Source organism: Vulpes lagopus, chromosome 2 (genome assembly GCF_018345385.1).
Source record: "Vulpes lagopus strain Blue_001 chromosome 2, ASM1834538v1, whole genome shotgun sequence".
In the NCBI taxonomy this organism is placed as follows: domain Eukaryota; kingdom Metazoa; phylum Chordata; class Mammalia; order Carnivora; family Canidae; genus Vulpes; species Vulpes lagopus.
Genome location: NC_054825.1, coordinates 100,103,811 through 100,115,807, shown reverse-complemented (window position 1 = coordinate 100,115,807; position 11,997 = coordinate 100,103,811). Strand labels below are relative to the sequence as shown.

General features: G+C 37.1%; 1 pseudogene; it reads left to right on the top strand.

Moving 5' to 3' along the window:
- Positions 1-1,321: 1,321 nt before the first annotated feature.
- Positions 1,322-1,835, top strand: LOC121485266 (annotated as a pseudogene).
- The last annotated feature ends 10,162 nt before the right edge of the window (positions 1,836-11,997 follow it).

Below are 11,997 nucleotides of genomic sequence, written 5' to 3'. Positions count from 1 at the left end.
GATCTTTGCAATGTGGTGCTGAGCAGAAGTGAATTGTTGACTGAGGCCGAGGCAGGGTCTGGAGACCATTCAGCCCCTCTCCAAACGGAGATGCTGGCCCTGTGCTAGCGAATGGACCAGAGAAAGGTCACTATGCCTATAGAGACCAAACACCATCTGTGGCTCAGGCAGCTCCTGAGCTGCCCAATGACCCTGGGGAAGGAGCCCTGATGTAAACAGGCTCCTGCTTTTATACTCTTAGTGTTTGATTCCTGGAAAAGTTAATCTTGCTTCTTGACCTGCCTGTAGTTGTAGATGTGCAGTACAGTTCCTAAACATTCATTTCAATGTCCTAGAGCTAAGGTTATTCTAGTGCATTCTAGGCAATGAGACTGATGTCCTCATGACTCCTTAATTCAATGGGGAAAGCTTGCCTCCAGTTTTTTTTTTTTTTTAATAGGAATTGAAAACCTTCAGGAGGCAAAAGTAAAGTACGTACTAACCTTGCTTCAACTTCCCGTGTTCAAATTAGGAGCAGGCATTTATTGAACTTCTCGTGTGAACTTCTTCATGGTTCTGTAACAGGCTCTGTTCCCAGTTCTACTCTGATACTTGATTTTCATAGTGATAAATGTGTGCTTCATTGTCAAACCCAAGAATGAGTTCCTGGGTCCCAGTGAGGATATATAGAGACATCAGAAGTTATGGAAAAGAGAAGCATCCATCTTTACACTCCAAAGCTGTTTACTTTCATGGGCCAGCACTTTTACAGCACTGGGAAAGGCTAAGGAAGGCTCAGATGCATTATTTGTTCGTCACTGAGTTTCTTTAGAATCATGTTTTTCTTCTCACAATATGGCCGCAAGGAAGAGTAATTTTGCTTATCCTAAACACACAGTGACTAATGGCACTGATTTTCTCATTTATTCAAACTAATATGTAGAAGGTATTTGTCTCTTGGTTATTATCCAGTGAGAAACAGCCTTTTCCATTAAGCTCCTGCTGTTAGTATCCCACTAAGCATCGCAGAGAACAAATATGCTATGTCTGCCTTCTTGTTTCTTCCAATACATCTTTTATCATAGATACTTATGCTCTACTTCCCCCAGGAAAGTGTGAACCTTGGCAAAAACTCAAATTTACCTTTTCCCTTATAATTCCCTGAGTTGAATAGTATTACTTCAATAAAAATTAGCCATTGTTAGTTTCCTAGTTATAAATAACTTGACCATTATGCCCCACAATTTAGTAAATGACATTCGATTTTAAAAATCAAATACTAACATATTTCATTTTTTTAACATATTTCATTTTAAAAATCACTATACAGTCCGGCGGCGCCATGGTGCTCACGCTGAACTGCTTCGTCGCCGTGTCCCAGAACATGGGCATTGGCGGGAACATGGACCTGCCCTGGCCCCCACTCAGGTAAACAGAATTTGGTGATTATGGGTAGGAAGAGATGGTTCTCTATTCCTGAGAAGAATCGACCTTTAAAGGACAGAATTAATATAGTTCTCAGCAGAGACCTCAAGGAACCTCCACAAGGAGCTAATTTTCTTGCCAAAAGTCTGGATGATGCTTTAAAACTTACTGAGCAGCCAGAATTAGCAAATAAAGTGGACATGGTTTGGATAGTGGGAGGCAGTTCTGTTTATAAGGAAGCCATGAACAAACCAGGCCATCTTAGACTATTTGTGACAAGGATTATGCATGAATTTGAAAGGGACACTTTTTCCCCAGAAATTGATTTGGAGAAATATAAACTTCTACCAGAATACCCAGGTGTTCTTTCTGATGTCCAGGAGGAGAAAGGCATTAAGTACAAACTTGAAGTGTATGAGAAGAACGATTAATGTGAAGATATTTTTTTGATTTATTTCAAGTTAGTTCCCCCCCACCGCCAAACAATTCTATCTATATTTTAATATTAGAAAAAAAACTTTTGTTGACTCTAAGTCAATGGATAATTCTTTCTAAGCAGTGTGATTTTATTAATCTTAACTAGACCAATTCAGACATCATTTGTGAAACATTTCTTGCTATAACTGTGTGTTGCCCATCAAGGACCAGCACCTGCCTAGGTGAAAGTCAATATTCTTTGTGTTTTAGTTAAACAGGAGCCAGGAAGACCTATGTCTGTCTCTAAGTTGATCTATGGGTGAGAACAGTAAGCAACTGATCTTTGCAATGCGGTGCTGAGCAGGAGTGAATTGTTGCCTGAGGCCGAGGCAGGGTCTGTACCAGGTTTGTACCAAGAGCCAAAGAGAGACAATCCCTGATAGCATGAGTTGAAACCAGGACTTACAAAAGATAGGACTAGACAGATTTGTCCAAAACTCAGAAATGGGTTAAAAACAGAAAAGCTAGGGCTCAAATATTAAAAGAAAATTAGATCAAAATAGGAACTTTGATTTCTCTATCTATATCACACTTCTGAAAAAGTTCTGTTCACTCAGGAAATCCGTAAGTTGAGAACTCTAATAATTCCATAGGGATAGTAAAGAGGCAGGTAGGACACTACCTTTTTAAAGGTTAAGAAGAAGTGTCTGAGACCTCTAAAAACTGTTTTAGATCTTCAGTGAGATTCCATGGGATGTTATGATGTAAGAAGAATAGGCTGTTCCTTATAAAAAAGAGTAATAACAGCACATGGCTAAAATTAGAAATTAAGAAGGTAATGAATTGAAAATGGATAATGCTAGAAACCAAAATTATGAAGATGGAAACTAAATTAAACTTCGCTGAATTAAAAAATGAAAATTAAAACACATTTTACCCATCATGTTAGCAAAGATGTGGATTGTTAGGTATCCAAATAAATAGCGTTTTTTTTTCCTTGTAATATAACCTTTTTAGAGTTTAAGTTAGCAATATCAATTAAATTCACAATATTCTGGGTTTGGACCCAGGGCTTCCACTTCTAGAAATTAATCTTAAATAAAGAGATGGACCCAGGGCACCTTGGTGGTTCAGTGGTTGAACATCTGTCTTCCGCCCAGGGCGTGATCTTGGAGTCCTGGGATCAAGTCCCTACATGGAGCCTGCTTCTCCCTCTGCCTATGTCTCTGCCTCTCTCTGTGTGTCTCAAATAAATAAATAAATAAATAAATAAATAAATAAATAAAATCTTTTTTAAAAAATAAAAAAATAAAAAATAAAATAAAATCAATATACAGCCTCGTAACATTTTATTTATTTTTTAAGATTTTATTTATTTATTTATTTTGTATGTTTTTATTGGAGTTCGATTTGCCAACATATAACACCCAGTGTTCATCCTGTCAAGTGCCTCCCTCATTGTAACATTTTATTTATTCATTTTTTAAAAGATTTATTTATTTTTTCATGAGAGACACAGCGAGAGAGAGGCAGAGACATAGGCAGAGAGAGAAGCAGGCTCCATGCAGGGAGCCCGATGTGGGACTCAATCCCGGAACCCCTGAGCCAAAGGCAGATGCTCAAGCGCTAAGCCACCCAGGCGTCCCTCATTGTAACATTTTAAAATGACATTATTACACCAGCCTCTACGTTGAATTCAGTGTTTGCTATCGCCTTTGATACCTCTTTTTGCTACCGCCTTTGATACCTCTTGCCTTTACATTTTCAGGCCAACACCCATCTAAGCAGCTGCTTAACAAGAGCTAACACCTTAAAATAGGGAATTTTCTCAGTTTTACTCCATTAATCTTATCTTTACTATCTGCACACAATTTTAAATTTACCCTTCAATGATAAATTCTCTTTTTTTTAAATATACCTGTTGCTCCAAACCTCTATCTTATTAGTCACTACCAAGTCTACAAGAATATGGCTAAAGATAAGGGAAAAACATGTCTGAGTAAACATCAAGAATAATGGCATTAAAAAAAAAAAAAGAATAATGGCATAAAATAAAGACCTGTAGCAAAAAATATTTTCATCTTATTCATATTCTTTTATATGTATATACATAACATATTCTATACATTCTTGAATAGTATATATATACATTACAATATATGTTTTTCTCAAATCTAGATTGACTAATATTCGCACCTCCAAAGATTGTCAAGAATTCATAGATATTATTATATAATTCTTAGTCTCTATTTTTGTGATATCCCATAGAATAGAGTTTCTGTTTCTAAAACCCAGAAACAGTGTGTGTGTGGTAGTATTACTATTAATATAGTTATATTGGGGCACCTGGGTAGCTTAGTGGTTGAGCGTCTGCCTTCAGCTCAGGTCGTGATCCCAGGGTCCTGGGATCCAGTCCTGTATCAGGCTTCCCACAGGGAGCCTGCTCCCTCTGCCTTTGTCTCTGTCTCTCTCTGTGTGTCTCTCATGAATAAATAAATAAAAATTTAAAAATATATATAGTTATATTAATATATTAATAGTAATACATGGGGTTTTAACATTAAAACCAATAAAAGAAAAGATATAACTTTGCTTGCTAGACTGAATAGATTCACTTTAATTTTTATAGAGTTATTAGAAAATAAAACATTTGGAATCCACTCCCCCAGCCCCGCACTCGGAGTTGTAAACATAAACATGCTTAAAATATTTAGAAACCTGGTAAGAGTTCATTTGCTATATTCATAACTCACTATCAGGGAACATATATGTATTACATTTTGTAGTAAAAAGGAACTCAGTTGGGGGGGGGGCGGATAAAAAGAAAATAATGGCATAAATCATTATGCTCTAGTAGTAAAATCTAACCTTACAGGAAATGGCAAATTCCAGCTCAAAGATTCCGTTTTTGAATAAAACAGATAAACATACTGTAAATTACAAAATATGTCTTTAAAAGTATCACCTGCGTGCCTACGTCCTAATGAAAAGAAAATCTAAGAGACAAAGAGAAATTTGGAACTAATGAGGTTAATATGTGGGGAAGGCAAGGAGCTGAGCAAGATGCCCTAGTGAATGAACCCACAACTCTATAGAGAACAGACAAGCAAAAGAGAAAAAAGCAAATTATGAAACCAGGGCGAGTTTCCAAGGAAGAGATAAAGGAAAGAGCACAATTGTGAGGGGGTAAAAAAATTTGAAAAGTTCAAGTGTGAAAGGAGACGCATCTTGTAAGAGACTTGCAATTACATAAAGCAAAAGAGAAGGACGAAGGAAATGTTTTCCTTCTAATAGGGAGAGAAAGCTGTTCAATAGACTTTGTGAAAAGGGAGATGCTTTTAATGTGTCTTTCCAGCTCTCTTCTTTCAAACAGGTGTAACTGTGACCAGTTAACCAGAGGAGGGTACCATTTGAGTTTGGAATACCAAACCAGAGGCAAATAAATAAATATAGTATGTTTTTCTGAAATTTAGATTAAGTTTGCACCTCCAAGGATTCTCAAGAATGCATAGATATTATTATAGAATTCTTAGTCTCTATTTTTGTGATATCCTATAGAATAGAGTTTCTGTTTCTAAAAATGAGAAAGAGTGTATGTATGGTAGTATTACTATATTAATAGTAATACATAGAGATTTTTACGTTAAAACTAACAAAAGATGTAACTTTGCTTGCTATACTGAATAGATTCACTTTAATTTTTATACAGTTGTCAGAAAACAGAACATTTGGAATGTATCCCCTACCTCCACTGGAAGTTGTAAATATAAACATGCTTAAAATATTTAGAAACCTTGTAAGAAAGAGTTCATTTGCCATATTTGTAACTCACTCTCAGGAACATTTGATGCCCTCACAAAAGCATGTAGTCCTAAATTGACAAATTCAACAAATTAGACATTCTGGGATAGTTTCCATGGTACCCAATATGGATTCACTGATGAATCTTTGAGGCTGTTTTTCAGACCCCATGTGAAATACAATATTGGGAAGGTAAAAAAGATTCCTGTGATATTTCTTTGAATATTTTCTTCCACCTCTTTTCTTCATTTTCTTTTCCTGAAACTTCTGCTTAGATGCAAGACTTCATGTATTGATTACTGATCAATTGATTATCAATTGATTATCATTTTTTTATTTCTAAGTTTATCTGTAATATTTTAGGTGATTTTATGACTTTGACATAACACTCTTCTGTTGAATTTCATTTGCATTTGGGCAGCTTTAAAGTTCAAGAGATTTTTTTTCTTCTCTCTATTCCAACATCAAGTTCTTGTTTTTTATATGCCATTTTTCTTAGTCATCTCTTAGATTTTATCTTTTCTTCTTTTACATGCCGTTTTCATCCTATTCTCTCTCACTCCCACCCTCTCTCTCTCTCTCTCTTTGGAATTTGGTCTTTCCTTCTTCAAGTTTTCCTCAAATATTTGGAGATCTTTGGGTTTTCAATCATAATCAGCATTTATAATAGCACCTGCCACCATTAACTTAAGTTCTACTTGAATAATCATTGTATGTGGATGAATTTAATTGAAGGCAGGCTTCTTTCAATTCTGAGCAAGGAGAGAGCCTGATATCACTCAGATGAGCCTAAATGAAAGAAAGCTTAATTCTGGGGCATCAACTCTCACACTAGCCGTGCTAGTTCTTGGGTAGTTTTTTTTTTCCCATTTCTTTAGAGAATAACTCTAATTTTTATGCTTTGGGGCTTCTAGGGGTTTCAGCTTTCTCTAACAAGCAAGGGAAGGCAACAATCTTGTATATAAATCTATCTATCTATGTCCCTATTTTAAACTCTTCTAGAATCTTGCCCTTGATTGTAACATTCTCAAATTCCTGAAAAATATTAATGTTTGATATTCAGGAAAGATTAATCAACATTGGCAGAAATTCTCAGGAATTCCCAAAATTCTAAATTGTTTTTTTTAATAACAATTATTTACATATTTCTAAAATGATGACAATCATAATAAAGGTGACAATTTTTCTGATCATACCAAAAGTTTCAGAGGTTTTCTATAACAAAAAATAACATAATAATAACCGCACAATTTGTTATTTTATGCTGATACATTGTGACAAAAATATATATTTCAGTAAAACATTTTTATTTATAATATAAACATTTGATAACAAGACACATTAAAAGAAGTGAACTCCATGTATCAGCATTTCCTGTTCTTGCTTTTGACTTGACCTCAATGGCATCATGGGCTGAATAAAGTCCTCCTAAAATCCATATGTTGAAGTCCTAACTCCCAGGTACCATAAAATATGACCACATTTGGAGATAGGGTCTTTGAAGAGGTAAATAAATTAAAAATGAGATCATTAGGGAGGGTCTTAATCCCATATATCCTGATCCCGTATGTATTCTTATAAGAAGAGGAAATTTGGACACAGACATGTGTGTGACAGAGGAAAGACCATGTGAAGACACAGAGAAAATTGCCATCTACAATTCAAGGAGAAAAGCCTCGAAAGGAACTACTCTGCTGACAGCTCGATTTTAGACTCTAGCCTTTAGAACTGTGAGGCATTTAATTTCTGTTGTTTAAGTCATTAGTCTACAGTACTTTGTTATGACAGCCCTAGCTATACAAGTGAATTCCTTCAAACAAGGAACATTTCTATGTAGATTGTTAAACTTTAGTTCTTGCATTTTCAATTTCTCAGCTGACTTTTTCTATAATTGCTGAAGTGTACAAGTTTTCCAATAAATGCCGGGGAGGAATTTCTACATGAAAACAATAGTTATTGGACTTGCCATAATGCAAGTACATCCGAGCTTTTCTGTAGAATAAGTCATCAGCCACAGACTGTCAGTATTTAGTCTCCCATAGTTGTTCCATGGATCCACTCTTAAATGAACTGCCCATCTTCCCCTCAAAATATATTGCAATCTCTTGACCACTCATGGCTCCCTTTTAATTCTTTGTTATATGAAATAATATTTCCTTACTCTTCCCATTAGGTGAATGATATTTGGGGAATAAGGAGACACATTCATGGGCTCAGTCTACCATTTTGGATTGGAAAAACCCTTGTAATACTATGTCATTGGTAGATTTTGTATGTATTGACTGAAGGCAAAGGAAGAAATAAATATTCTTTTCAGGTCTATAAAGAATGATTTCTAATATAATTTTAGAGGACATTAATCTTAGTCAAATTTTGAACTCAGATGTATAAGAATATGACTATTTTTATAACTGAAATTAATTTGTACTTCAAGCACTTACTATCTTTAATATTTTTTAAAAATCTCAATTTATTATCATCTTAGTCAATTCGGGTTTACCTCAGCAAATTCAGGTTTTGACACCTGCTTTTCCCCTGGGATTATACTATAAAATTCAAAGAAAATTTTAATTTCAGTGGTTATAACAATCTACCCTAAAACAATGGAGGCCAGACTTGAGTTTTATTGTAATTGGAGGACAATTGTATTGATAATCTATTGCTGCTGTAGTGAGTTTCCATAAGCCTCCGGGCTTAAAACAACATAGATTTATTATTTCATGGGTCTGGAGGACAAAAATCCAAACTTAGTCCAAATGAGGCTGCTATCAAGATATAGGCAGGGCTATAATCCTTCTGAAACTCTAGGAGAGAATTTTTTCCTTGCCTTTTCCAGCTTCCAGAAACCTCCTGCATTTTCTGATTCCTGATCTACTCTAAGCATCAGCATCTCTCCAATCTCTATATTGTCACATCTCCTTCTCGGACTCTACAGACCGTCCACTTCACTCTTTAAGGAACCCTTGTGTTTACATTGGGATACTTGAATAATCCAGGATAATCTTCTTATTTTAGGACCTTTAAATTAATCACATCTGCAAAGTCTCTTACTTTGTAAGCTAACATACTCATAAATTTCAGAGATTAAGGGATGGACATCCTCAGGTGCCACTATTCCGCCTCCCCTGATGAGGTGCCAAATTTAATCAATGGTGTACAAAATACTAACACAGCAGTTAATATTTCAAACATTTATCCTACTACGGAGTAAACCAAACATAAGGTGTTTTTTGTTTTTGTTTTTGTTTTTGTTTTTTTGCTAATTAGCTCTTATATTGCAGGCACCTTAAAATGTAATTCAAATTGCAAAGGGATAATGTATTGCTAATTGTGCATTACATATGAATTTATAAATGTAAGTCAAGATAAAAATGAAAGTTCCTCTTTTTTCAAGTCAGGCACAAGTGTCAAAGCCACAGAAAGGACCTCACTCAATGACCAAAGCACTGAGATGAATGTTGTATAATACACTAAAACAAGACCTTTTAAATTCATGTCATATGTAAATCAAGAGGCAACTTCTTTAGAGATGGTCATTTTAGAGATTGTCACTAAAAAAGTTATTCATATTGTTACAGACACAATAGGTTGATGGGTTAAATGGTAGGTATTTTCTATTATTTGAAATATATCAAAGGGATCCCTGGGTGGTGCAGCGCCTGCCTTTGGCCCAGGGCGCGATCCTGGAGACCCGGGATCGAATCCCACATCAGGCTCCCGGTGCATGGAGCCTGCTTCTCCCTCCACCTGTGTCTCTGCCTCTCTCTCTCTCTCTGTGACTATCATAAATAAATAAAAAATTTAAAAAAAAATTTGAAATATATCAAAACCCAGACCCCTTAGATATTTCTTTTCTAGTAATCACAGGAAAGCACTATCTATAGTGATAAAGAGCATGCAGGGAGCAAAGAGAAAATAAACTAGGAGGAGGGAACAAATGGGAAGTGAGAATATCACAGGTAGGAAATAGTTCGGGCTGTTCAGAACGGGACCCACACTCACAAATAAAACCTTTGTGACCCTTTGCAACTTCTGCCCAATTGCAGACAGAGATGGAGTTCCATAGAGAGATTTGGGATGTGGGAGGGAAAAGGGGGGCAAGAGCCACGTTCACAGACAAGGCCCATTTGAGGCACTACCAAATCTTCCTTCTGTTCCACATGAAGTAAGGAAAACCACAGGGAAGCCCCTGGAAAGGGTCAACAAAGAGTGGGGCATGAGTTAGCTGAAACTGGATTTCTAGGCTAAGGCTTCAGAAACCTAAGAGATAAGGAAAGTTGAGGACACAGGAGACGGAGCAGAATGGGACACACAAGCAGACATTGCCCATCCTTATGGAGGGAGTGAGATGGGAAAGGCTGCCATCCAGAATCTCTGCTGAAACAGAGTGGGGTCTGGGGTCTTCCATGCTTCCTAGGCATAAGGAGAGAAGCAGAGCACTGTTTGGAAAAGCCTGACGCTGCAATGAGTACTCTGGCTTCTTAACAGGCTCGCCTCTGAGATACCAGGAGGGCAGGGCAGGCTCTGCAGAGATGGGACTGAGACTAGCGTAAATGTCAAAGGAATCTGTGTAGAATGCGTTGAATTTTGACAATTTCAGTACCAGGTATGAAAGTGAGTGAGATGCAGAAAGCTTCTGAGCCTTATTCCCTGCTCTGCCACCAAATAATTTTATAACCTGGAGAAAGTCACATAGTTTTTCTGGAGTCTTAATAAGACTCACTAGGGGACTGCATAGAACATTTCTTCAAGAGTTTCTAGGGTCGTGGCTTTTGTTATCTACTTCGTATTTCTGCTTCTTCATCTCAAAAGTGACTTGAATATATAGTACGTACCTCATACATTTGATATGATGTAACAATATGAAGACAGTAGGGAAGTGCCTGCTGCGTAAGCTCTCACTATCACTCCTTTCCTTTCTCATTACCACTACTGTACTCTAAATCTTAGGGTTTCACCTTTGGATGACTTTAAGGGTCTACATATCATTTTCTCTATTTGCAGGGTCTCTTCTGCCTAACTCCAACCAACACAACTACCAGCCTCATGATTTTTACAGATCAATCAATGAAGCCCCTAAAATTCCAAGCATAAGCAAGATTCAGAGACTGTTCCAAAAGCACAGAAATTTAAATATGCATATTTCGAGGAAAAGTTGCTTAGCTTTCATTAAACTTTCAAGATAATTTAAAAATAATCTCAGACTAAATTGATCCATGTTTCTAAATTACCTCCTTCATCACTGAATTGTTCAGATCAGAAAAGAATTTTTCCTACTTCATTTACTTGCTCACTCATCTATTAAAGTATTTCATTCTTTTCTAACTTTTCTCACATCTCCACTACCTCCTTACCTATCTCAAAGCTATTTCCTGGAGAAAACAGATGTCACAGAGAAGCATTTCATGAACTTCTACTGTAACAGCTCCCTCACTGAGTCTTAAGGGTTCACTTGCTTCAAGCTTGTCTGTAATCTGGCTTGCTGACTTAAATCCCTTGACCTATCGCAGAGCTAATCTACTTTCCTTGAGACTTGTAGACCACCAGCTTTAAGGAGTAAACTATCAAACTTTCCCAGAAGATAAGACCTGACCACAGTTCAGAGTAGCTCCCAATGATGCCAGCGAGTCAGTTCAGGGTCCTGTTGACATACAAGTAACCACCTGGCCATCAGCTTCCCCTGCACAGAGCTCCTCTCCTTTTTCCTGTGTGTCCCCCCTTTCTTTTTTTGAAATTCCTTTTTATTGGAGTTCAATTTGCCAATATATAGCATAATACCCAGTGCTCATCCCATCAAGTGCCCCCCTCAGTGCCCGTCACCGTCACCCCCACCCCCCGCCCACCTCCCTTTCCACCACCCCTTGTTTGTTTCCCAGAGTTAGGAGTCTCTCATGTTCTGTCTCCCTCTCTGATATTTCCCACTCATTTTTTCTCCTTTCCCCTTTATTCCCTTTCACTATTTTTATATTCCCCAAATGAATGAGACCATATAATATTTGCCTTTATCTAATTGACTTATTTCACTCAGCATAATACCCTCCAGTTCCATCCACGTCGAGGCAAATAGTGGGTATTTGTCGTTTCTAATGGCTGAGTAATATTCCATTGTATACATAGACCACATCTTCTTTATCCATTCATCTTTCGATGGACACCGAGGCTCCTTCCACAGTTTGGCTATTGTGGACATTGCTGCTATAAACATCGGGGTGCAGGTGTCCCGGCGTTTCATTGCATCTGTATCTTTGAGGTAAATCCCCAGCAGTGCAATTGCTGGGTCGCAGGGCAGGTCTATTTTTAACTCTTTGAGGAACCTCCACACAGTTTTCCAGAGTGGCTGCACCAGTTCACATTCCCACCAACAGTGCAGGAGGG